We start from the raw sequence: 27,855 nt of genomic DNA, 5'->3' as shown, positions 1-27,855 counted from the left end.
TGTGCCCTTTCATAGGTTGGATCTTGTGGAATCTCCAGGAGTAGTGCCAATGGGGCTGGGGGAGAATCCGAACCATCTCCAATATCACCCCCAGCTCTCAAACTGGAGGACTCAGCAGTTCTGCCCCACATAGGCCCTTTGCTAATCAGTGAAGTCCAGGTACCATCCTCCCTCCCTTCGGAAGTTCTTTTCAAACCAGGACAAGTAAGCTCTGAGCTCCTGGTGTCATCGCACACTTTGACCAGGGTTTTGCCGTCCACCACATAGTCAAAAAACCTGGGCTTTGCATAGATTCAGAACTTCCTCTGACCAGGCACAAACTCACTGCCTTGGGTTCAATGCAAACGTGCACACCACCCACACACAGGCACTGACACGCAAAGCACAAACACATAAACTGTACAAGAGTGTGGAAAAACACACAAACCACAAAAGTTGGAGGAAACATGTAAAACTCCAAAAAGCACATACATGAACACACTAACTATTCATATGCACACAACCATATCCATGCAAACCATATGTGCACACATACACGATCTCATGTGTAACCTCCCATTCCCACCTCCCAGGGAACATTTCAACCTTACTGAACTTTCTATGTCTCTCTGCCATGCTTTTGTGCAGTTTGTTCCTTGCAATGGAATCACTCTTCCCTTCTTTTCCTCCCCTGGGAGATTCTTTGTTGGCCTAGTAAACCGTCTGATTAACTCTTTCCAAGGGATTCCATAGCAAAGCACCACATACTAGGTGATTCATAGTTCTGGAGGTCAGAGGTCTGAAATTAAGGTGTTGGTAAGGGTGGTTCCTTTTTGGGAACTCTGAGAGACAATCTGTTCACACCTCTCTTCTGGCTTCTGGTTGTTGCAATCTTTGGCATCCTTTGACTTATAGACATATCACCTAAGTTTATGCCTCTGTAGTCACACTGTGTTCTTCCCACACCTGTGTTCACATTTCCCTCTTCTGATGAGGACAGCAGTCATGGGTTGAGGGCCTATTCCAATCCAGTCTGACGTCATCTTACTTTGATGACATCAACAAAGACTCAGTTTCCAAATCAGGTCACATCCACAGGAACTGGGAGTTAGGACTTGAGCATATCTTTTGGGGGATGCAATTTAACCCTCAACAGACTCTAAGTCTTAGCTAATTTTTTCCTTTCTCTGTGAGTCCTTCCCTGACCTGTCTCCCTAGACCTATATCCCTAGACTGGCACCTCCACCATGCGCTCCCCTATCATGACACTTAGCTCATATTTTGGTATTGCTTCTTTAACGATCTCGCCTCCCAGCTCCGAGGGCCTGGGGCAGTCTATTTCTGTACTCCCTGTTGTAACCCTAGCACCTGGCACAGTGCCCAGCTGTGGCAGGGTCTCAGTAATGCTTGTTGAATGAATTAAACCATGTGTACATGTAGTACATATATGAGAAACATATTTATGTGCATGAACACACACACTCTACATATGTACACAAACATGTAAATCAAGCATACACGAAAACACATGAAAACTATACACACACACACAAATCCAGCAGGTTCCAATTAGGCAGCCACTAATGGCAGAGTTCCAAAAGAATCTAACCCTTCTCTAGTGCACTGGGAGAGGCAAAAAGGGGTCAACCATGGTCTCCCATCCTCAAGGGACTGACAGGATAATTAGAAAAACAAGACCAATATGTGACGAGAGGTACGATAGAATTTAGTTCTGTTTTGTGAACTAAGAGGACTCAGAGGAAGGAGCTCTTGCTGTGGGCTGGAGGAGTCAAGGGAGGCTCCCTAGGGGAGGTGGAGGCTGAGCAGCCCTCCAGCATGGACAGGATTTAGACAGAGAAGAGAGAGGGGAGAGGAAATGAGAGCATGGGAGGGGACACAGCATGTGTAAAGGCCCAGGGGCCTGTTCAAGGGGTCAGTCTGAGGGGAGGAACCTGCCCTGTTGGGTTGGAATATGGAAGGGATACCCAGATGCCAGCAGCCCCATGCCAGGCTGAGACCTCCAGTTTGCATGGCACCAGTCTCTTCCTGCAAGGTGCAGGCTGTAATTTCACTAGAGTCTTGTGACCCAGACCTCAGGGGGCTCAGGGTAGGCAGGGATGTGCTGACTGTAACCCAAGCCATGGGAACACGGAAGCAGCCTAGCCTGGCAGGGGGCTCCTCTCCTTGCTGAGAAGCTGAGGGGAGCAGCAGCACCTGCTGGAAGGGCAGGGTCAAGCTCGATCACTGGTCCCTCCACCCACTCCTTCCCTGGGAGAGGTAAGTGACAAGCTGGCAGAAAGCTTTGGTGACACCTTTGTTGGCAAAGCAGCCCCTGTCAGCCACCGGTGACAGGGTGGGGGCAGTGGCCAATGGGTAAAACGAAATGGTGTCTCTGGCTCTCAAAGCTCCTTCCCAGTCTTTGAGGCCTGGCATCCAAGGTCCCCTGAGGAAATGGTCAGGCAGCAGGGAGGGGAGGCTTAGCTGGGAAGGGGATGGGGGAGCAGTGCCTGCCCTCGCCAGGGACGGTGGGGAGCCCATCTGGGTCCTGAGAGAAATGATCATTTGTTCTCTCATCCTGCAGAGACTGAAAAGGATTGAGTCTGGAGCTGGAGAAGCAAATATTGCATAAGATGTTATGGAAAAACCCAAAGGGATTCTATGGCCAACTCAGTACAAGGCCTCTGTCACCCTACAGGCCTCCTCCCTCACCCTCCATCTCCTGGGGATGTGGGGCCAGAAAGTAGCTGTTATCACAAGAGTTTGGAGAATCCACTAAGAATAAAGTGGAGACCATCAGGAAGAGGAGAGGGGTTGAGAGCTCGAGGGTGGGAAATGTGGCCCGAGCTCAGAAAGGCCCCCCGAGGGAAGGAGGAGACAGTGGGACAAGCTCTGTGTTTGGAAGATGCAGTGATTTTTTGAACCTCTAGGATAGGGTTCTGGAAAACCATTCCCCTGTGGCAGCTGGATGAGTCACTGGCGAGCAGTTGGGCAGGAAGGTGGAGCTGGAGTCGGGAGCCAGGGAGAGATGAACACTCGTGGGTATCATCCACGGTTGCTTGCTCTGCAGTGACCTGGGACTGACTCCCGCAGGAAGTAGTCATGTGGTGCGGATCGTCCAGCCCGCACGAGGGCTGAAATGGGAGCGTAATCACCCCGATGGATGGATGGCCAGCCGAGCAGACTCCACGGAGAGAGAAAGGCCAGAGGAAGCCCGTGATGAGACAAAAAGGACAGATGGAGGGGATGGCACGGGGGACCCAGAGGACAAGAGAGGGAAGTGTGAAGGGCTAGGCAGTTAGGAGAAAGCTGCGGCAAGTTGACGCAGGGCCAGCGCACCAGCCAGCTCCCTGGCCACAGTTCTCAGGGCTCCCTCAGGCATGCCCATCTAGGAGCCCAGTGACAGCCTCATAAAGGGGCAACCAGGTCTTCCTTGGCGGCCCCCTGTCCAGTTTTCACCAGGACTCAGTTTGCTAACTTGATTCTCTCGTTTACCCCACCACCGGCACAGATCAAGGCCAACTGGGGATTAAGAGGCCACATTTCCGGCTTGCCTGAAAGTAGAGTAGGGTACTCAGAACCCTGGATCACTGAGCTCCTAGAAGGACTCTCCTCAGTGTCCCTCAAAAGCCTAGGGACGTCAGACCCCATGCGCTCCCTTCTCCGGACTCTCCTCAGAGTCCCTCACAAGCTCAGGGACGTCAGAGCCCACGCGCTCCCTTCTCCCCGTTCTCAAGAACAGTCTCCAAGTCTCCACCAGGACTGGTGGGGGAGGGGCGAGGGCTGACCCAGATGGCGCCTTCTCTCCTCTGGCTCTTTGTCTGGCCCCTGCCCTGCTGTGGCCGCGGGGCCCCACACGCCTCTGTGAAACCCCATTTCCTCCCCATTTAATGACACAGTCTCTCCCTCAGACTCTGACTTCCGCCCCACATCCTGAAAGTTTCTAGGCCAGAACCCCTAGCCGGCGGGAATCACAGATTCCAGCCGGCCCGTAGCCGAGCAGGGAGGAACGCTAATTGATATTAACAGAGACCAGGCCAGCAGCTCACAAAAGAGTCTCTCTTCCTGACCAGAGCCACGCCTGGGGCACGGCCAGCTTCTGGTGTCTGCTCATGGGAGGAGGGGGGCCCCTTTGGGTGGAGAGGAACAAAGGGGGAGCATCCTGCTGGGACCCTCCTCCTGGAGCTCATGTCCACTCAGCAAGGGGCCAGTCCTGCTCACTGACCCTCGATACATGTCCTTAGGTAGCACAGAGCACATCAGGGACCTTGTCCCATCAAAGCCCACCCTGTAGGCTCGTTTAAATATAATCTCTTCTGGCACAAAAAGCTCTGAAGTCAGAATGCTCACACACATATACTAGACCACACTTAGTGAGTGTGACCTTGGATCCAAAAAAAAATCGGTGCCTCTCTTTTCTCGTCTGTGTAAAGGGAGTAATAGTACCTATCTCACTGGGTTGTCCTGAAGATTAAATGCTATTCCGAAAAAGCTCTTAGCATTGTCCCCAGCATGTAATATGCACTCCCTCGATAAATGGAAATTGCAGTTATAGGATATGATTATTATTTCCTAAGTTCAGCTCCCTTTATTATAAGAAGTTCCCATTTCAGTATGTCAACACTAAGCATAGAGAATGGAATAGAGAGGCATCCCAGAAAAGTTTGTTGATTAGATGGGAGGAAGGCAAAGAGAGAGGGAAGGAGAAAGGAAAGTGGATGTATTTGTCACAGGTTATATCAGTTTTATGGGTCGACAAGAAAGTCCCCTATACAATTATCTACCTAATTGATTGTTGCTCTAAAATTTCACCAGTATTGATTCATTGCTTTGAGTGAAGCACCTCTGTCTTCCCATCGGTCCCCTTTAAGATGCAGCCAATCACACTTTAGTTTGAATGAGTTGCAAGACTGATTTGAGGAGTTGGTGGCAGAACATTAGATCCTCAGTGGGAGGAAGGGAATTTTGACATGAAAAGTGCTGAAGGGATTATACAATTGTGCAGGAGGCTGGCTGTAAGAAAATTGAGTGCAGGACACTGCAATTTCCCTTAGTAACAGTTCAGATGTGACTAAACCTTATATTCAAGGACATCTTCCTTGTCTTTGTCCCAGATCCTTCATGCTATGGATTATAGAACAAAATGGTCATCTATTTCCCCACATTATGAGCCCAGCACAGAATGTATAACTGTATTTGTTCCTGAAGATTTTCTTTTCCTCATGGTAGGAACTATCCATATGCAATCTCAATCCTAAAGTGATTTTCATTTGCTGGAGAAATTTGAAGACTATCTCTTGCCAGTCTGAGGTTAAACACAGAGGGAAATCTAAATGCAATTTTCCTGTTTGAGAAGCAGTTACAATATTTTTAAGCAATTGAAGCTTCAAAATTTCAAATTCAACATACAGTTAGGCCGCCACCACAGAAACTACAGATTTTGCAAGGTTTACAAAACAGTGAAATAGCTCCATGGCTTTTCCCTGAGTGCTGAGTCTTTGAGTATTTCGTAAATGAAGATGTTCTGGAAAACTCGGAGCAGTTTTATTGGTGTTTAGCTTTTGGCTGGGGCCCTTTAAAGTAAATGTTACATGGGGAAAAAGAAAGAGGAAAGATGTTATAACAAAGTGTCAGAGTAATAATACATTTTTAATAGCATTACTTATCAACATTTATTGGAGTTTGGAGTTAACAAACACTCTGATCCATCCCTACTGAGCGTCTCCAGTAAAGTTAAATAATTGTTTTGCCTTTGGCTCAGTGAAGATGACCCAGCTAGGGTCCTTGTGCCATTTTGCAGAGGCAGTCTGTCAGATGCTGGGCTAGAGAGCGTATATACAGAGACCATAGCCAGTCCCTACCTCTGCCCTAGTCCATTTCCCAGGCCTGGAGAACCCAGTCTGCTGAGTTCCCCCCAGGATTCCTCATAAACCCCACCAACTACAGCAAGTGGATAGAGGGCTTTGAGGACACGTGAATCATGCTATCTGCTCTGCCCACCAAGGCTACCAAAAGGGCAGCCATAAAGGATCCACCTCTGTTGCCACAACAGATTTATCATTATCAGCAATCTGGCAGATGATCCACAAGCCAGGAACCCCACCTGGAGCCTGGTGGGAGGAAAAAGATGAGATGGGTCAAGCAGAGTTTCTCTTCAAGGAGTCTAAATAGGTAACCATAAAGACCGTGATGGACAGGTGCTGTTTCTGTCTGCCCAGCACTCATTTTACATTTTTCTGATGATAGCACCTCCGTGTTAGTTGGGGGGACTTCCCTGATGGTCCAGTGGTGAAGACTCTGCATTTCCACTGCAGGAGGCACGGGCTTTAAAAGTCAACTTCTACCTCTGATTTTTTGGTTATATGAGCCAGTGAATTTTTTTTTTCTTCTTTTCTTTTTCTTCTTTTTTTTCCTTTTGATTAAACTAGTTTGATTTGGGTTTCTGGCACCAGAACCTAAAAGCTCTAGCTAATTTATGTCAAGATTAGAAGGTAAATGGTCATAAGGAAGAAAGGACAAAGACACCATGAAGAAGGAGCCAAAGGCATGAGGAAACAGGACTCTCACAAGACGTAGAAAAGGTGCAGAGTCAGGGATGGTGAGAGGAGAAGAGGTGGACACACGAAGGAGGCTAAACTGCCATCTCTTCCTGTGAATGTCCCTCCTGCCAAGCCACTCAGAGGTTCAAATTACCCTCTAGTTCAGCTACAATATAGGGAAAGTTGCTTTATTGTTCAAAATATTTGCTATCCCTCCCTTGGGTGCCCTTTCTGAAGACGGAATAGTCTTTCCATTGTTGTCAGGTTTGGCCATGAGATTTGCTTTGACCAATAAAATATGAGGGGAAGTTTTAAGACCCAGTGTGCTCCTCTGTCTGCTTAGGCTCTAGAGTGAAGAAAACATGGAAAACAGCTGCAGCTGGCCCACACAGACATTTGATATAAAGGAGAAAAAAACATGTGTCACAAGCCTCTGAGATTTGGGGATTGTTCGTCACTGCAGCATAACTTAATGTTGGCTGACTGATGCACGTGTCTTTAAGGCCTATATTTCCTGCAGCTCCTACTGATCTTGAAGCTTGACTGTTCATCTTTCCCTGGGTTCCCAAGCACACAATTCCTTACAGTATTCCCTCTCCTCTACTTGTAACCAACAGGGAGTACGCCTTGAAGAATCATCCTGATGTACAGTAATTTTGGAGAGTTCTATCCATTAAGCCAGGAAAGACAGGCCTGTGTTTCATGAGCAAGTAGTTCTTATAACCAAGTCCCTTTCCAATCCCTTCTTCCCAATACTTCCTGTAGCCCCAGGAGGGCATAGAATAGATCTGATTATTATAAAACTGAGTAGCTGCATGAATTAGGTAATTTCATATTTGCAAATTTTATAGAATTTCTGTAAGGTAAAATCAGAAATGGATCATTTTACTGATGCTGACTTCTCAAACTTAAGGATGTTTGATTTTAGAGTGCGTGTTGCACCAGCAGTGAGAATGATGATGTGACAGACTCACGCAGTGGGTTATATTTTCAAAGCGTGTCACATACTTGCTAGCTTTAAATTCACAATAGCCTGCAAATACTATCCCCATTTTACATACAGAGAGACCAGGGAAGAAAAAGTTGAAGAGACCTTACGAATTTTGGAGCTCTGGCTCTTTGTCTGCTTCTTCTCCCCTTCCTGTTACCTGAGTCATAGCAGGAAGAGGAGAACACCTCCTCCCTGACAGGAGCTTGGGAAAGGCAGAGACACCCTGACTTAAATAAGTACGTAAAAGCATGAACGACTAACTGGATGGATGGGAAGGTAGGTGGGTGGATGGATGATGGATAACTGGATGAGTGAATTAATGGACAGATAAATGGATGGATGAGTGGCTGGAAGAGGTTGGATGCATGGATGGATGGATCCCTTTTGTATAGGTAGGGGGGCCTTCTGTGGTCTGAGGGAAATGGCCCTTCTTTTCCCCTTGAGGGAAAAGGTGCTCTTCTCTCAGAATCTGGAAAATGTGCACAATACCTCTAATACTCTTCCACCCAGAATGCCCTATACTTGGCCAATATTTTAACCCTACCTGCCCAAGTATTTCATTCCCCCTCATTCCTAGGAAAATAGAATGTGGTTTATCCTCAAGGTTGTCTACTGTTCCTCTACAACTTATAAACCGTGTTCACTATACCTCTCCATGCCTCAGTTTCTCCATTTGCGAAATGGAAATAGCACCTCCTTTTTAGGGTTGTTGTGGGAATACATCATATGTATAGATCATTTAGTGAAGTGCTGAACATATCATAAGTTCTCCATAAACAATAACTATTAAAATTATTATTCCCTAAAGTTCAGGATGGCTGACTGTGGAAATCGAGGTAAGTCTCCACTGAGCGTACCCAGTTGTGATTATGGTCTTTAGCCCTTTTTCATTAGTGGTGGAATCTGTAATAATACAATAACCTTTATTTTATTACACAGCCCTTGGAAATTGAGGGTTTCATCCATGTCAATTAATTCCTTCGCAGCCCACGTTGGCAGTGACAGTCAGAATGTCAAAATGTCTCAGAGGATTCCTAGGAAATCTGAGGCACTTCACAGGGAGCCTGCCCGTGTGAAAGCCCAGCCCGAGTGAATCGCTAATGCACTTCACAGGAAGGGGACTCTTCCGAAATGCTAATACAATCAACCTGAAAGGCAAACTTTCAGCTTCCTGCTCTCTGTGATCACTGAGGTACTCCTGGAGCTGGGCGAGGTCTGCTGAGGAGGCCACGGTCCCTGCTTGCTCATGCAGCGGGCCCAGGAGGACCAGCCTGTCCTCAGAACGGTGCAGCTGCCTAGAGAAGGCCAGCAGGCACTTCCTGTCGCAGGCAGCCAGTCCAGAGCCACCCAGACCTCGGTCTGCCCCAAGGAAAGAAACAGCCCATTTCTGGAGGAGGCTTAGCCAAGAAGCCCCCATGGAGCAAGAAAGATGACTGAGGAACTGCAAACTCCCAACGTTTGCTCCTGGGGCTCTGTAGCATCCTCTGGAGCCAGACAGTTCAGTTCAAACCCTGGCACCCCCTACTCCCTAGCTATGTGGCCTTTGGTACATTACTTAACCTTTCATGCCTTACTTTTCTCTTTTGTAAAGTGCAGATAATAACGGTACCCACCTCCTGGGGTTGTGTGAGGATTTAGTGATTTAATAAATGTAAAGCACTTAGAGCAATGCCGGGTGCCTGGAATGTGCTATATACACGTCCGCTATTATTATTCATTCTTTCTTAAATTCCTTCATTCATGCATGCATTAATTCTCCACCCAGCCATTTATTCCTGCACTCATGCGTTCATCTATCCAACATGCCTATCTGCACCTCTGATGATGTCATGTTAAAAATGAGTAAATAACAAGGTTCAGTTTGAGAGACAAAGAGCCGCCCTGGGAAGCTGGGGAAGGTACTCTAAACCCCCATGTCCTGCAGCAACATTCTGCACAATCAACTGCACACCTTTGCTCAGATGGCTTTCTCTCTGGATGCTTTCCTCTTCTCCCTGCAGAAAACTCTTACTTATCCTTCAAGGCCCCATTCAATGCTCCAACTTTTCCAACTCCCAAGTGTAACTATTCTCCATCTCCTCAGTGAATACTTGTTTTAATGTGTGAATGATTGACTGAATCAATAAAGACTCCCAATGCTTTGTTCACATTAGTGTTACAGCCAGTATCACCTTGTGTTATTGGTTGGTAGTATTCTTCCTTGTGTCTGGAACACTCTTTCCCCTTCTAGTAGGCCATTCCTATTCATCACTCAGGTCTCGGTTCAGAAGTCACTTCTTCCAGGAAGCCTTCTTTGACTTACCACATTGAGTCTTGGGACCTCTGCTATAAATTCTTGCAGCCCCTGCTCCTCCCCATCACCATATTGGCCACACCATGAGGTAATTCCTAGTTCTGACGCCTACGGGACAGCATCTTCTGTGAGATTAGGGACTAGGTCAGGCATTCCTAGCACGCAGGAAGGTATCAAGTACCTGTGTCCACAGAACGGACAACTACCCAAAGGGTTGCGTACTGCACAACTGTGGCTGGCAGCCCTGCCCTGGTATGGTAAATTCACAGAGCCCAGCGTTCCGGGTCCCTGAGCCTGGTGTCTCCCCTCGGCCCCTCTTGGGTGGGGCAAAACTGTTGCAGACTTCCTCTTTCTCCTCTCTCAGGAGCTTTTCTGTGTTTGGGAAGCTCTCAGTGCACCTGGGGAGAAGGGGATGGTGAAAGGGGATGGGATAGAGAGAGGCAGGGTCCCTGAGTGTGAAAGAAAGGAAGTTGCCGCTCTCACCTTGCTAACAGGAACACCCAGGGCTTTCTGAGGATACTGTGGGCCCTGCCCCCCAACTCCGTCCAGCACTGACAAAGGGTGCCTGGAGCCCCACCTTCTGAAAACATTCAGGCACCGCAGAGCTCTCCACAGGAGTACAGGAGCGGGGAGTGGTTAAGAGCATACCACATCACAAATCCCACTGGCTGTGTGGCTTTTGGCAGGTTCCTCAGCCTTTCTGAGCTTTACTCTCTTACCTGTTTAAGGAGAAGGGTAAGGATTAAATGAACCAGCACATGTAATATGCCCAGAACTGAGTAAATGCTCCAAGAACATTTGCTAATATTATTATTGTTGTTATTAATCATCTTGTCATAGTCAGATGGGAGCTCAGAACAGATGTGTAACGTGGTGTTGATCCATCCCCAACTCCATCCAGCCCCTAATTGAGGCCCGGAGGAAAACGGATTTGTCAGAACCACAGTCTGGCAGCAGAGCCAGAAACTTCCCATCAACGTTCTCCCCATCATGTTGTCTGTCAGTGAGATGTCACTTACTTCATTCTTTCCTCAGCATCTGGAGGCTACTTATACAATGAAGGCTGAGACAGGACTCTGGATTGAAATTCTGTGTTTAGCACCTACCAGCCGTGTGAATGGGGGTGAGCTACTTAGCCTGTCTGACCTTCGGTTTCCTCATCTATAAGATGGGAATAATCATAATACTTCCTGGCTTAATGCAAAGCAGCAGTAGATTGTCAGAAGTTAATCAGGAAATTCAAGGAGACCACTCAGTCCACTGTCTGGTTCAGAGTAATAGAGTAATAACTGTTCATTATTATTATTATCTGATTTTATTAGTAAGTCTTAGGGTAGATGGCTGTTGGGGCAGGAAGGATTTAAATTGTGTCCTCGAGGAGACTTTTATTCTTCCTGGAAGTCCAGTCTCTGGTGCTTCTGACATGGGCAGCCCATCCCCATCTCAAGAGTGGAGACCACCTCCCACCCCCCACTGTGTGATTCCTCCCCACTCCCTTCCATACTGTACCCCCAGCTCCACCCAGGCAAGCTGTAACCTGTTTCTCTCTTCCTGGTGACCTCACCAGAGGACGTTCATCTCAGAGGCCTCTTTCTGTGAAATGCACTCTGTATCTGATGACAGAGGGACCCGGGCTCCCCTGGGCTGGGCTGGCTGCTGGGGCAGCTCTGTCTCCTGTAGGCAGACAGAAACCTCTACTATCCGTGAAGGATAGCAACACGCTGCTGGCTGGCTTCTGTGTGCTCTGCCCCACCTGTCTGCAGTCAGAGCCAGTGGCTGGTCCCTGGGGACGTGCAACTGGCCTGGGGTTTGTTCCTAAGTTGGCATCACTGCCCTCACTCTGGTGTCACCAAAGAGCTATTTGTCCCCTCCCCTGTCCCAGAGCAACCTAGATGTCTGGGGTCCCTCTACATTGTCATACTGGAAGCTGTAGGATTATAGGGAGGGGAGGACCCTGGCCCCATCCCACCCTCATGTCTTCCACCAGCTTCTTTTCTGGGAGCAGATCTGTGCGCGCCACACCCCCACCCCCATCTCCAGGTGCCCAGAGGCCTGAGGAGTTGTCGAAACCACTGAACCTGATGTATATAACCGTAGGAGATGCCAGTCGTCTCCTCCAGATGCAGACTAAAAATACAGATGAGCAAGGGCCCTCAGTAATGGAGACTTTAAGAGCCTGTGACATGTGGCGATGGCTGCACGGTCGCTAATGAGCTCTGGGCCGGTCGATGCCTGAGCCCCGAGTGAGCATGTGGGCTGGGAGCAGGGACGGGGGTGTCACTCAGCATTTGTCCATTCTGGCTCAGAAATTTGGAATGCTGGTGTGTGCCAGGTACATGGAGACCAGCTTGAGCAACCCCTTGACCACCAGATGCGGAGACTGAGGCCAAATGATAGGAGGTAGGGAGACATATCTGAGAGACACAGAGACCTCAAGGGCCCCCAGCCGCACACCCCAGAACCCAGCACACAATCTGCACTGGGAGACCCTGACAAATAGGTAACAACTGACCAACTGAGCAAACAATTGAGTGAGGGAACAAATAAGTATCTTCCTCACTGCAATGTGAGTGAGATCTGCTTCTTCAGCTACCCTCTTCCTGAGTACAGGAAGTGTCTCTTCACAGGAGATAAGGAAGCCTGTGAAAATTGTGCCTGGGGTCTTTTTCCCATGGGTGTGTGTGTTCAGTTGCTCAGTTGTGTCCGACTCTTTGCGGCCCCATGGACTGTAGACTTCCAGGCTCCTCTGTCCACAGAATTCTCCAGGCAAGATTACTGGAGTGGGCTGCCATTTCCTACTCCAGAGGATCTTCCCGACCTAGGGATTGAACCACTGTCTCTTGAGTCTCCTGAACTGGTAGGCGGATTCTTTACCACTAGCGCCACCTGGGAAGCCTACCTCTCAAAGAGCCAAGGTGTAGTCCCACCTACCAGAGAGAAAAACTGCTACAACACAGCAGATGTTTCTTAAACATCCTCCTAAGAACTTGGCACAAATTATCTCATTTAATCTTTTTTAAAAAACTTCAATACTTTATTTATTTAGTCGCACCAGGTCTTGGTTCGACCTTGACTGCAGCATTCAGGATATTTTTTATTTTCTGCATGCAGGATCTAGTTTCCCGACCAGCAATCAAACCTGAGGCCTCTGCATTGGGAGCATGGATTCTTAGCCACTGGACCACAAAGGAAGTCCCCTCATTTAATCTTCACATCAACCTTTTGAGTTAAATTCCATGTTTACATCCATTTTTATGCAGGAGGAAGCTGAAGGGCTCAGAGAGGTTGTGTAACTTGCCCTGGGTCACACCTCAGGGAAGAGGTGGGGCTATCACTCAAACCAGACCAGCCTGCTGCCCTCCCTGCTGAACCCCTGTACTACCCTGCCTCCCCTAAAGTACAGCAGGAGAGGAGAGGAGAACTGTGGGCCACAAGAGCCACGCAGAATGGAGGCAAAAAAATACCTCCAGGGCCCATAAAGTATTTGATAAATTCCAGGAGAAGAATAGGGAGAAATAATGAGCATTTGTCAGAGCCTTTTATAGCATATGAGATGCTTTCCTCTGCCTTCTCTCATTTGATCTTCACCACAGGCCTGGGAAGAAGGTATTATCATTATCTACATTTCATTGGGGAGGAAAGGAAGGCTCCCACACCTCCCGGCTGGGGCTGGGCAGGCCACATACCTTTGGGGGGTGGGGCGGTGATGGGGACCTTTTCCCATTCCCTGAAGGTTGTCATAACCTCCCCCTAAATGGTCACGGGCTCAAAGGGTAAATCCTGGCTGAGGCCCAGGACATTTCTGAGCTCCCTATCATCACAGGAGAAAGGTCAAAAGAGGGCAGAGCCAGACCAAATGCCACCTCCTCCAAGGAGCCTGCCTGGACCTGCCCAGACCTGCAGGCCCTCAGGAATCTCACTCTTCTCTGTTCATCTGCTCCATTTTTTTTGGCAACCCCTCACAAAGCAGGGCCAAGCTTGTTATCTCTGCCTCATCACAAAAGGTATTAGCCAATGACTAGTTACTCTCGGGCAGTGGGAAAGTAAACACCTGTGTGAGTTTGCTGGCATGTGCTGGTTAGTGATGGTTTCAGGGCCGCAAGTATGTGTGGAATGAAGCCAGAGCCCCTCACTTTCTGTGGGCCCCTCTGGCTCCCCAGCTCCTCTGTCAGCTTCTTGGCCATCAGACCCCGTGGCCAAGGTTGGACGCAGAATTGGTATGGCAACACCTTTCCTAAGTTTCCGTAGGAGAAATGAAATTTAGATATAATATGACGGAGGGAGGGTGTGGGGCTCCTGTCCTGTGCTCTGTCATTGTGCTCCAAAGTGAATGAGGGTGTCGGGAAGTGACTGTCCTGTGATTATATGGAACTCCCTCCACTCTGTGTAGGGTCAGTTGTGTACAGCAGAAGTCTTGCCAGTTCAGACAAGAACCCAGATTATATGTGATTGAATTTTTTGAACCCTGGTTAAGGCATATGGTGGAGTTTTGCAGTCCTTGTGATTGAAAGGGGAAGCCAGAGAAGGATGCAGGCACACGGTCTGTAAATGTCTGTGGAGCCCCTGGTATGTGCCAGGCACTGGGCTAGGCTTGTAGGACACAGCAGTGAAACAGGCAGACATTCCTGGTTGTCAGGAGTTTCCAGAAGTCACCAGGTGAGGTGAGCAAACTTCACAGGGCAGCAGATGATTCTAAGGGTGGGGAGGGAGAGGGTGTTTCGTGTACAGAGAACATAAAAGCCCACAGCAAGCTCCTGACCCATTCAGGGAGCAAGAAGGCCTCTGGGAAGAGGTGGCATCCAGGCTGAGTCCTAAGGAATATGTCATGGTAATGAATGCCTGAGCAAGAACCCGGGCTCTTCCACTCCTTGCTGGTGACCTTGAGTGAGTCACTTGACCACTCTGTGCCTGTGTCCTCGTGTGCAAAATAGGAGTAATAATGGTAATTTACCCCACGGGGTTGTTAAGAATGATGTAAGTTAATACATATAAGGCGTTTAGGACAGTGCCTGGCCAACAGTAAGCATCTACCACATGTCAACTAGGATTATTTTTACCTCGTAGGTTGTTGTGAGGATGAAATAAGATAACACTGAAGCCCTTAGCACAGAGAAGTGCTCAATAAATGTAAGCTGCTATTATTTTTGTTACTAAGGAGGCACTTGCCAGCACTGACCAGGTGGACGAGGGGGCTGGAGAGAAGAGGAATCAAGGCGGACATAACAGCATATGCAAAGGCCTGGAGGCCAGAGAAAGCCTGGTGCATTTGGCAAAGTTGAGACATTCAATTAGACTGGCACAGACGTGGCTTCCAGGAGTGATGCAGGATGGGGCTGGAGAGGTGGAGGCAGTGGCCGGATCTAGAGGCACGGTTAATACTGAGCCTCCGCCCCTAGTGACAGCTCAGCTGAGTGCCTAGGCTGCTAAAGGCTTGTCTGGGGTGGGGGGTGGGGGCAGGGAGGTGTGAAAGTAGGCTGCTTGGCCCCATCCCCCCGCACCACCCCCATCCCCATCCCCCAGGGCCACTCCTCTGTGTGGAGCTACAGGCTGTCAATTAGGCAGCCTCAGTGCAAGGGGCTCTCTTTCCTCATGCGATACATGTCACATCCGGGAACGATCAAAACAGCTTTGCTTTGGCAAAACGTCTTGTGCTGCATGTTTGTTCTTTGGTGTCTGAGTGTAACTCCTGTTGTTCCTGAGACACCTGTGATTTGCTGGTCCTTGACAGCCATTACCTGCTCCAAGTCGCTGCCTGCCACACAACCCGCCTGGTGGCACCCCCGTTCCTTTCTCTGCCACCCCCAGAGCACTAAATGCCTCTCCAGGCCACAGGGGTTGAGGCTGGCATGGAACCAGACACAGTTGGCAAGAATGGCCAATTTTAGCAATCACCTCTGCTATTGGGGATACCTACTGTGTGCCAGGTGTTTGAATGCCTTATTATTCTGCCCAACAACCCCACGGTTCAGGCTTAGTATCTTTATTTAGCTGAGGCACAGTAACGCTAAGAAACTGGCGCAGGTCCACCCGGTTGATAAGAGTCTGAGGTGTCGTTTGAACCCAGATCTCTCAGCTGCCACAGCCTGCACACTCGCACAGACACCAGGCTGCCTCTTTCCAGCTCACTGGCTCCATAGCCGCTGAACAGAGGCATTTAGGGCTGGCTAGGATTCAACATAGACAGGAGATCAACAGATGTCAGCTCCTCGGGCCCCAGGGCCCCTCAGCCCCTGAGGACTGGCCCCTTGGAGGTATCAGGCCCTGACCCACTCCTTCTGCATTCAGTTCCTCCCCTGTCTCTTTCAGCTCCCAGACCCCTTCTTTGGCCTCCACCACCTACCCACTAAATCTCCCTTTGAGTTCATCCATGTCAAGCATTCAGTTCAAGCTAAGTGTTGTTAGCATTACAGCCGATGCAATCATAGCCTTAGGTTTGAGGGCTATTCCTCTCCCCCCACCTGCCCACTTTCCCCACTTTCTGGTACCCCGTTTTGTGATAAGCTCCCTGAGGGCAGAGCCCTGTCTATCTGATTCATCTTTATTTTCCCAGTGCCTTGAACCACAGTTAGGTGCTCAGAAAGTATTTGTTGAAGTCACCTCCACAGCTGCTATAATTGAGCTGCACTGAGCATCTCACTCACACGACCCCATTTAGTTGTGATAGTAACCATAGAAAGCAGGCATTATTTTTCCCACAGTTGAGGAAACAGAGGCTCTGAAAGATGGAGTGATGTGTCATCAACCACAGTGAGGAGGTGGTGGAGCCAGGATTCAAAGCTCGGGGTTGCCTGGCCCCAAGCCCGTGTTTCTTACCCCCTATCCTCTACTCCCCATTAATGTAATCAATCAATGAATAATCAATCAGTGAGTGAATGGAGGAGTCTCACGTGCCATGTGCAGTCAGCTGCACCTGGCCAGACCCCTCCCACCATCTCTGAGGGCACTGGAGTCCCCTGCCCACCCTGCCCCTTCCCTTGCCCATGGGCTCAGAGCAAAGCCTCTTCCAACAAGGCTGATTATTTCTAATCTGAGGAGAGGAGCCTCAGTTCAAAGGGATTTCAGTTATGGGAGACAAGGAGCACTTTGCCTCTCTGACCCCCTAACACCCCCACCTCCTCCTCCACCTGGCACCAGTAACACAAGATAAATCTTCCCTCAGAAATATAATAGTTGTTCTTCCTCTTCCAGTTGAAGTCTCTGCCAGGTAATTAGCATACGCTGACACCTTGATAGACGAAAAGAAAGGCATGAGATAATTCCCTTTTTCTTTAACCATTATAGTATGAAGCCGCCTTTCAATTTGCCAGTTACCCAATCCAGCATTCCTGAACGCAGCCCACCGTGTGACATGTTATTCTAGCTGATCCTACCATTTCTGGTATTCATCACCAACCCCGGGTCACACTTCATAGAGCAAATTCTCCCTCTTCACACTGACACGTCTCTGGTAGGAGGGGCAGCTGGGGTTCAGACCATCTGGAAATTTCAGCGATGCCCTCACACTTGATTGGGCGCCCCCAGCTGGCAGCCTGAGGCCTTACAAAGAGCCCCAGAGCTCCCCTGGGCGGTGGGGGGAACTTCAGAATCCTTCCCCTCTTCCTCTTTCTTGCTCCCCGAAGAAGCTGGCCTTTGACCAGGGCTCTGGAATCTGATGCAACAGGAGCTTCAGCTTGCAACTGGTGGTTTTTCTTTCTCCTCATCAACACGGACACACACACATATACACTCAGTCACTCTCTGGGCTCATGGGCCTGACATCTTGGGGTTGTGCCCAGCCTATTTAGGGGGACTGTTCCTCCACAGTCATACATATGTTTACATGGATATGATTTTCTCCTTGTCCATTTTGGGGATGAGGGATAGGAGAATGCATTAACTTAATTCATTCATTTTACAAATGATTTATTAAGTGTTTACTAATGTGCCAGGCAGACAGGGATGAAAAAGACAATTGAGGGTTCCTGCCTCATGGAGTTTATAATTCAGTCCTAGGAAACATTCAAGGAATTAGTAATAAACCATTAAAAGATATAATTTCAGATGGTGATATGTGCTGTTTAAGGAAACAAAACAAAACAAGTGAGGGTATAGGGAAGGTGTGGGAAGACTACCTTAGGGTGGCCTGAGAGGGCCTGAGATGTGAATTGATAGATGGTTGGAGGCAAACAAGCCAGCTCTGTATGAGCTCAGGGGAAACATTCTTGCAAGTGGGAACAAATACTTGAGAACTTGAAAGCTTGAGAACGGGTCAGCCTGCGTCTGGGTTCATCACTTTGGAGGGGTCTGTCCTGCCCTGACACAGTTTGACATTCCCTAGGACTGCAGAGGGTGGGCCAGGGCGGGACAAGCAGCTTGCTCCTATTTCTGGTGATGGTGAACAATAGCTGCCTAGATCAACCAGTCACTCAGGCCCTCTGCAAGGCTGGGGACCAGGCATCCCACACCCAAGCAGAAACCAAAAGCCAGATCAACCCTATTATCCTCCCAAAGGCTGCCCAAGGGAATCTAGCCCTCCATGCCTCAACCCCTTCCGCTCCAGGCAGGAGGCTCCCCTGACTCCACCTTCCCCTCCCCTGTTTGCCCATTGGTTCCTCCTCTTGGGTGGCTGTTCCTGACATCCTCACACCAGGCCCAGGGGCTGGAGGGTGGGGAGTGAGAGCTTGCCAGCTGCCTGCATCTGTGTGGACACTTCCCCCTTGTCAGTCAGCTAAGAGAAAGGGAAAATTTTCTTCAAAGGAAACTCACCTACCAAACAGAGAGAAGGAAAACAAGAGAAAGAAAGGGGTGGGGAGGTGTGGAATGAAGAAGCTGGGAAATAGGTGTCTACAGAGCTGGGGTTCTGGATTCAAGGAATTCTAGCCTGGCCACAGCTCACTTGGCCTCCTGAAGACCTAGCCCCACCACCATCAAGATGCAGGATGGTCTTGGGACAGCACTCAGGCCACCAGGTGATTTGTTACGGGTTTTGTGGGGGGTGAAGAACATCTGCCCAGAGCCCAGCCAAGCTATGTGGAGCCTCTCCTTCCCCTGCTTCACAGGGGGGCCTGTCGGCACTCCTAGCCACCTCAGCCTCCAAACTTACCTCCCTACCTTGCCCCGTGCCCGTCTTCTGTCTGTTTGCCACACATGAAAACCAGCGCTGCCTTTAAAAAAAATTACATGAATCAGATGACATCATTGATGGATAAAACCCTCTATGAATAAATACCAGGATGAGGGAAAGACAAAGGCCTGAATATATGGCATGAACAACAAGAACAGCCAGCCAGACCTCCCTTCAGAGATGGGCTGGTTGCTCCAGGTGCTGGGGTGCTGTGGGCAGACAGCCACCAGCTCTCAGCCCCTCCAGGGACTGCCTCAGCAGCAGAGAACAGGGTTCAAGGTCGTGTCCCTTTCTGGGGTTTCCACATTCAAGAATTGACTGATGTAGGTCATGAAGGACATCTTCAGCCCAGCTCTGAAGGGCCATCAGCTGCCGAGCTCACCATCGTGCTGGTCAAGGCTGTCCTTGGCCGGATCCCAGGTCCTCCTCTCCCCCTGTCTGAGCCAGCATCTTTCCACAGGTGCTGATCCCAAGGGAACAGCTTAATAAAATCTTGCACACTAAAGCAAAATAAAAAACAAAAATAGAAAAATTCCACTGACCTCCCATAATATTTTCAATTAAAAAAAATATATATATACATATATATTTTTTTTACGAGGGCCAATAGACCTTGCACGCATGCCCTGAACCCAGCCTGCCTTTCTCACCTCATGTCACTGAGGTCCTTCCTGGCCACTGTGTCTAAAATTTCAACTTCATATAACCATTCATTTTTTTCTCTTTACCATCTATCACTATCTATCATTCTATATATGTATTTTAAGCTAATTTATCTAGTTTATTTTCTGTTTCTGCACTAAAATATAAGCCCTAGGAGGGCGGGAAATTTTTACTTTTTTGTTCCTATTGTGCCTTCACAGTTTAGCAGGAGTGCCTGACACACAGTAGGTTGTTTAGTGAAATCATCGACAAATCTCTTACCTGCTGCTATCTCACGCAGCACCAGGCACATAGTAGGCATGAAATGAATATTGATAGAACAAATGAATGAAAGAAAAAAATAAATAAATCTTTGTCCGCTGTCTGCAGTGGGCATCCCTCCAAAATCCTTTTTTTTTTTTTTTTTTAGCTCTAAGGGGCTCCTTCTTTCCTCCCAGTTCCCTAAGTTCTCTCTGGTAACCCCTCAGAAGTCCAAGGTCATAGGGATCTGTGGCAGCATTGTATATGCCTGTTCCCCGCCACCTGCAAACCCCGATCACAGACTTCCTGACCATAGGCAGTGTGGGGAGTGGTTACAAATCGGCTCTGGACCCAAATGGCCTGGATTTGAGTTTCGGTTCAACCATGTTTCAGTTGAGTGATCTTAACATCTGAGAGCCTCTCATCTGCAAAATGAGGAAGATGATGGCCTAACTCCCAGGGCTCTGGAAGGTGCCTACTGAACTCTGGCCTGCTAAATCCCCAATGCTCAGAAAGCAGGGACCAAATACACAAGGTCACAACTGGCTCCTCAGCACCTAATAGGTGCTCAATAAACTAGAGAGTGACACTCCGTGTTGCCCACTGTACATGGCTCCTGAATGCACATGAGCAAACAAAGTGGTCAGATGACGTAGCAGAGACAGACCTCCACCAGCCACACTCAGGGAGTCTCTGCCCGATCACCCAGGGTTTGCCTTCTCCTTCCCTGGCCTGAGGATGGCCACTGTTCCCTCATTTGGAGGTGGAGGTGGGAAGGAGAGAGTCCAGTGGTGGTTATCCTATGCCCGAGGGTCCCTGTGTACCCCAAGATCACCATGCTACCCTGCAGCCTCTCCACTCACTGGCCTCTGGCTGAACCCCAATCTCTGCTCTTGCACCCCTCTCCTCACTCCAGGATCCAGCCTAGTCCCCCCTCCAAACAGCCTCGGATAGCTCAGGCCACAGTGTTCTCTCCTCTTTCTAACCACCCACTGCGTGTATCGACGGAATCGTGCTTGCTGGCATTTGCTTCCACCTAGGCTGGCATTTGATTAGGTTCTGCCCCAGGTTCTCATCTCACTTGCCTGTCAGATCTCCAAAATCGACTTTAATAATAATAACGCTCTTGCACATCTGGGACCCCACTGGGCACTCACACAAAAGGCTTCTATTGTTTTTATCTCTGTTTCCACAGCCACCCCACTGTGGAGAAAGTGGGGGTGTAGAATCCACCCCACTCTACAAATAAGGCAACCAATGCCCAGATAGGCTCACATCAAAACCCCTCACCCTGACCCACTCCCCTCTCACCAGCCCAGTCACTGGAACCACTCTTCACCGAGATGCCCAAGCCAGAAACGGGGGTGATATCACCATGCTGTACCTCATCCTTTCTTTCACAGACAGACAGTCCCCAGGCCCTGCCCAGGCCACCTAAGTCTTTGACCACTCCTCAGCTCTGCCGCCTTGGCCCATGGGAGTTGGCTGTCCACCCCCCACCACCCCACACCCAGAGGATTGCAAAGATCCCCCTCTTTACCTCCATTATTGTCCCATCCTCCCCCCATTCTTCTATGCATTGCATCAGAATGGTCTTTCCTTGCTACCCACTCATTTATGCATGCATGTGTTCATTCACGCAATAGTTTCAAGATCTTACTCTGTGCCAAGTCACTGTTCTAGATGCTGGAGGTTCAGCAATGAACTAAACAAAGCCCTTGCTCTCATGGAGTTTGTATTCCAATAGAGAGCTGAGGGATCAATAAGAAATGAGCAAATAAATACAGAGCATCTAGAGAGTGTTGAACCTTCATAGAAAGAAAAAAAGCAGAGGGAAACAAGGAAGTGCTTGGGCAGTAGAGAGGCTTGGGATTATACAAGACAGGAAGGGGAGCAGTCTTCTAGAAGAAGTGACAGAGTGACCCTAGTTGCCACCCAGGGCTGTTCCAGGCAGTGGAACAACAATTGCAAAATCCTCAGGTGAGATTACACTCGGCAAGTTCATGTTTGAGGAAGTGCACAGCCACCAGCAAGGCTAAAGGAGTAAGAGAAGAGGGAGAGATGTAGCAGGCAACCACATCACCTGGGTTTATAGGCAGGGTTTGTAGGCCATCTTAAAGATTTTGGTTTTGAGTAAGATGAGCTATTGGAGGGTTTGAGCAGAGGAGTGACATGATTTGTGGTACAGGATCCCTCTAGCTGTTGGATGGATAATACACTGCAGGGGGACAAGAGTAGAAGCAGGGGGACCAGTTAGGAAGCAACTGCAGCCATGCAGGAAGAGATGATGATGGCTTGGACCGGGGAGGTGGCTGTGGAAGTGGTAAGAAGTGGTCAGATGGTGGACAACTTATGAAGGTAGAACCAACAACATACTGTAATGAGTTAGATGTGGGGGTGAAAGAGAGGAGTCAGGAAGGACGCCATGGACGACTACAGATTTGATCTGGTCATGCCACTACTTCCCCATGGCTCTTCAGTTTATCCCAATCCCTTAACACAGATTATAAGGTCCTTCATGATCTGAACACTCACCCTCACCACTCACCTCCCCATGCTGTGGTCTAATCTTGGGCAAAAATAAATACTACTGTTTAACAGTTATTGAATGTTTACCTCCGACTGTGTGGATCACAATAAACTGTGAAAAATTCTGAAAGAGATGAGAATACCAGACCATCTGACCTGCCTCTTGAGAAATCTGTATGCAGGTCAGGAAGCAACAGTTAGAACTGGACATGGAACAACAGACTGGTTCCAAATAGGAAAAAGGAGTACGTCAAGGCTGTATATTGTCACCGTGCTTATTTAACTTATATGCAGAGTACATCTTGAGAAACGCTGGGCTGAATGAAGCACAAGCTGGCATCAAGATTACCAGGAGAAATATCAATAACCTCAGATATGCAGATGATACCACCCTTATGGCAGAAAGCGAAGAAGAACTAAAGAGCCTCTTGATGAAAGTGCAAGAGGAGAGTGAAAAAGTTGGCTTAAAGCTCAATGTTCAGAAAACTAAGATCATGGCATCTGGTCCCATCACTTCATGGGAAATAGATGGGGAAACAGTGGCTGACTTTATTTTTGGAGGCTCCAAAATCACTGCAGATGGTGACTGCAGCCATGAAATTAAAAGACGCTTGCTCCTTGGAAGAAAAGCTATGATCAACCTAGACAGCATATTAAAAAGCAGAGACAGTACTTTGCCAACAAAGGTCCATCTAGTCAAGGCTACGGTTTTTCCACTAGTCATGTATGGATGTGACAGCTGGACTATAAAGAAAGCTGAGTGCAGAAGAATTGATGGTTTTGAACTGTGGTGTTGGAGAAGACTCTTGAGAGTGCCCTGGACTGCAAGGAGATCCAACCAGTCCATCCTAAAGGAGATCAGTCCTGAGTATTCATTGGAAGGATTGATGTTGAAGCTGAAACTCCAATACTTTGGCTACCTGATGCAAAGAGCTGACTCATTGGAAAAGACCCTGATGCTGGGAAAGATTGAAGGCAGGAGGAGAAGGGGACAGATAGAGGATGAGATGGTTGGATGGCATCACCAATGCAATGGTCATGAGTTTGAGTAGTTCCAGGAGTTAGGGATAGACAGGGAAGCCTGGCGTGCTGCAGTCCGTGGGGTCACACAAATGAACCACTGAACTGAACTGAAGCCCCTATCTTCAGGAGATAATAAGAGCTGACATTATGGAGTGCTTACTGTGCACGAGGCACAATACTAAGCACATTACACGCACTATCTCACTTAATCCTCCCAACACATTTTTGAGATAAACATGTTTATTATCTCCATTTTCCAAGTGAGGTAACTGTGGATCTCAGAGGTTAAGTAAACTCCCCAGGGTCAAAAGGACTTGGATGCTAAACTAATAGCTGATGAATTGAACTGATGACACTGGCAGTAACTGGTGCCTGCTTTCTGTGAGCCCACTGCCCTCAGCCCCCAAACTGGCACACTGTGGGCAAGGGGCTCAAGCAGTGAGCAGATCCCAGCTTTCAGGCCAGAGAGGAGGGCCTCCCCCTGCTCCCTCAGAGCTTCCCTCTGCTCATTCATCTCCCCCTTTGCACCCTCAATAGAAGTCTTGAGAGTGACCGACTGAAGGATGTGATTTCCTCTGGAGAGCAGCATCATTTACATGGCAACATTCAAACAGGAACAGAATTCTTCCGTGAGGGCATGCGCTTCAGAAGACAGCTGTGGATGGAGGGTTGTTGTTAGGAAGGAGGGGGGTGCCCGAGGGATGGGGAACGATCCTTTATTTATTTATTTCGCTCGCAGAGCCTTCACCTTTCATTAAAACAGCCTCCGGATGTAGGTGCAATCAAACATTCATTAGACAAGCAAGGTACATTAAAAAAAAAAAAAAAACTAACAACGCCCAAACACACCACACACACACACACTATACAGCAATAATCAATCTGCGAAATGAAACCAGTCCCCTCCTTCAGGCAAGAAAAGCAGGCTGTGCGCCCCCGCACAAAGCTCCAGAGGCAGTGGGTACGCCCCGGGAGACCGTGGCTCCCTCCCTGGCTGTGCACCCGTCCCTGTCCCTTAGCTTTCTGCTCCGAAGCCGTGACCCCAGGATTTGGCACCTGCGTGTGACGGGGACCTGAGGAGCAGTCTGTTCCCCCGCCAGAGGGCCTGACCCAAGAGGGTCCTTCCTGGCGCTTTCACTACCCGCCTCGACAAGTTTGCCCACCGGTCTCAGGCGCGCACAGAGCTCTCCCTTGCATCTGTTGGCACATCGTGACCCCAGACTCAGAGCTTGGCCCTAGGGGTCGTCTGCACAGGGCATCAGCATTTTCCCAAAGCCATTTCTGGGTCGTTGGGGGAGTGGGCAGAAGAAGGCAGTTGTCGGGAGACCTCGGCTCTCCTTCCCTCAACCACGACCGGCTTCCCGGAGGAGGGGACGGCGGCGGAGCGGGGGAACCGGGCTAGGAAGTGAATCGACAGATGGGGAGTAGGAGGCTCTTCCCAGCATATGGAGCCGCGTGGGCGGAAGGAGTCTGGGCCGGGTGTGGGGGAGGGGGCACAGGGCGCCGTAGACGGTCCCGGGAGCCGGGACGCACGCTGGAGTGGGGGTGGGCGTGTGAACTGGACTGAGAGGGGAGGAGGTAACTCTCCAAAGATGCGGGCGCGGGTGTGGGGGCGGCCTCGGATGCGCTCACCCAGGAGCCTGCGGAGGGCGCAGCACGCCCAGCGCCTTGCACAAGGGCGCCCCCTGATGGCGCCTCTCATGTCAGAAAAGGCTTCTATTTTCTTCCCTAATCAGTTTAACAAAATCCATCAGAAAGAGCTTCCTAGGAGCCCCGTTGCTGGGCTGAGCTCTTTGGAGGATACCACTGTGCCCATTTTTCAGTTAAGGGAATGGAGGCCCAGCGAGGTTACACCTCTAAATCTCGGTGGCAAGAGGCAAGATTCAAGTCTATGCATTCTTTCATTCCATAGTCCCCATTAAGAAGTCCCTACAACCCACTCCAGTATTCTTGCCTGTGAAATCCTGTGGACAGAGGAGCCTCGTGGGCTATAGTCCATGGGGTGGCAGAGTGGACACGACTTAGCGACTAAACAACAGCAACAACTGGGGGGATACTTCAGTACAGGAGATCAATGGGTCCCTGGCCTCCTGGGGCTTATGGTCTAGGTGAGGAGATAGACAGTACACAAGTAAACAAATAAATAAGCAAAATAATGAGTGCTGTGGAGGAAATAAACCAGGGTGTGGAACCAGGCAGCAAGTGCTCTCAGCTTCCCCCCGCCTGCCTTCCCCTCACTGCTCCCTGGGGAGTAGAATTTGTCAGCCTTAGCTTCAAGGCAGGCAGCAAAGGATGGTGGCTCTGGGGGAGAAACTAAGGTGTGTTGGGGGGGTGTAGATTCCCAAGACCATTCTTGGGCGCCGCTCCGTTCCCTGGCACCCCCTCCCACGTGCCACCACCAGCACCTGCAGCCCCAGGCTTTCCCACTGTGGCCAACAGGCTGAATTATTTTCTCATCTTAACCCGATGAGTTTTTAATCTGTCTTTATACAGAAGCCTGGCTGCCTGCGCGGGGATTATTACTGAGTTCTCTGCACATCGATCCTGCCTCCGCTGGCTGTTCTGACCAAGTGAGGCTCTGAGACAGAGGTGGGAGGAGCCTCCACTCTGGAAAGATTAAGGGGTGCACCAGTGGGCAGGGACCTGCATTCAGATGGCAGATGCTCAGGATTTCAGGGGCACTGCCCTGCAAAATGGGGTGCAGCCAGGGTATAAAGGTGTGGGGATGAAGGGGCAACGTTCACCATTTGAGCTCAAGAGATGGGGCTGCTTCCACAGGGCCAGGTTACTGCTCACTTGGTAGCTCTGTAGCTCTTGCATCTGTGGATGCAAGGAGGCAGAAGAGGCTAAGATGGCCCGGGACAGGGACAGAAGATCAGGATAACAGGGCTCTGACCCCACCTCTGCTATTTCCAAGCCGTGTGCCCTTGGGTAATTGTTTTTCTGTAAAATGGAGGTGAGGAGAATATTCTGAGGATATTTAATGAGGCAGTGTATGCACATGGTTTTCACACAGTAAACACACAGTCGTGTCAGCTATGGCTATTAATATCATCACATGCAAAATGGAAGTGGGAGTGCTGGCTCTGCTCCCTGGACAGAGCTCTGGTGAAACACAAATGGACAGAGGCGCCAGGCCCACGTGAGGACTATTGTTGATCCATGGCCAGCTCACCATTGCTAATACAGGTGTGAGGAGGCGTGAGGCAGACATACGTATTTAGTCGCTCCCATACTGGGTCAGTGACAGACAGACAGACAGACACACACTGACAGCTGTTTAGACAGATACACCTCTCCCACCCCTGCCTTCATACTCAGCCCGATAGCAGGCATTGTGGAATAGAAGCTCCCACACGTGATTTTCTGTCTGCCCTGGCACCAGTAGGTTCTTGAGAGTGGCCTTTAAGCACACAAATCTGAGCATTTTCATTGTTTTCATTTCATTCATGGTCCTGGGACAAGCTCCCGATGCCCTGGATGGCCTGGTGGTGTCTTCTGGTCCCACCTTGCCGCTCACCTCTCCTGCCCTCTGCACGCCAAACTCCCTGCAGCTCCTATGCTATACTTGGTACCTCTTGTCTCTGCCCTCACATGTGCACTTCCTTCTTCCTGGAACACTTTTCGATTCAGACTCTAACCCCCTGATAACAGAGACTTGGGCTAAAAGTGGATGAGCAGAAACTATTTGTTGAACTGAGTTGAATCCATCCACATCCCAACTGGCTCTTTCTGGCCTCAGCTCAAGCTTCACTTCTCAAGAAAAGACTTCCCGCTGCAGAGGCTGGATAGAGACTCTTGTTTCCCCTCCGAAAGCCACCTGTACCTCCCCTGGGAAACGGACTAAACTCTACAAGGGCGAGGACAGCTCTTGCTTGTTTACTGCTCTGTCTTCATTACCCAGCATGTCATAGGTGCTCAAGAAATATTTTGAGTTAATAAATGGAGAGATGGTACCAGGACTTGAGCCCTTCAGTTTTAGTCCCTTTCTATCTTCCTTGTCTTCACCCTGACTCACCCTCCTTCCCTAGCTTCAAAGGAATGACTTCTGGTATATTAGGACCAGGTTTTTGGTCTCCAGCCCCTCTTCCTTCCCTCTCCTTCTTCCGTAACCATTCACTTCCAGGCCATGCCCTGGCTCCTGGGGACACCCTTCTGGCTGGGCCCTCTCAGCTTTGATTTGCTCTCTCTGAGGAAAAGTAGGGTCCGCTCTGAGCTCCTGAGGGTAGGCTTGGCCCTGGGCACCCTGGGCCCACTTCCCTTCCCCACTCCAAAGACCCCAGCTCTGAGTCTGCAGACACAGTGAGGCTGGGCGCCTCTCTCCCCTCACCAGCCAGCCCAGACTAGCAAATGCCGAGTCACTGCCTTGCCAGCTGCTGCCTGTCTCCAGCTCCTCCAGCCTGAGGAGCTGCCAGGAGCAAACCCAGAAGAGCAGCCCGTGGCAGCATCTGAAGCACTTCACACCTGGAGCCAAGGACTTCCTGTTCCCTTTGTGCAG

The sequence above is a fragment of the Bubalus kerabau genome, chromosome 1 (genome assembly GCF_029407905.1).
Source record: "Bubalus kerabau isolate K-KA32 ecotype Philippines breed swamp buffalo chromosome 1, PCC_UOA_SB_1v2, whole genome shotgun sequence".
Taxonomy (NCBI): domain Eukaryota; kingdom Metazoa; phylum Chordata; class Mammalia; order Artiodactyla; family Bovidae; genus Bubalus; species Bubalus kerabau.
Note: the sequence above shows the minus strand (reverse complement) of the source record.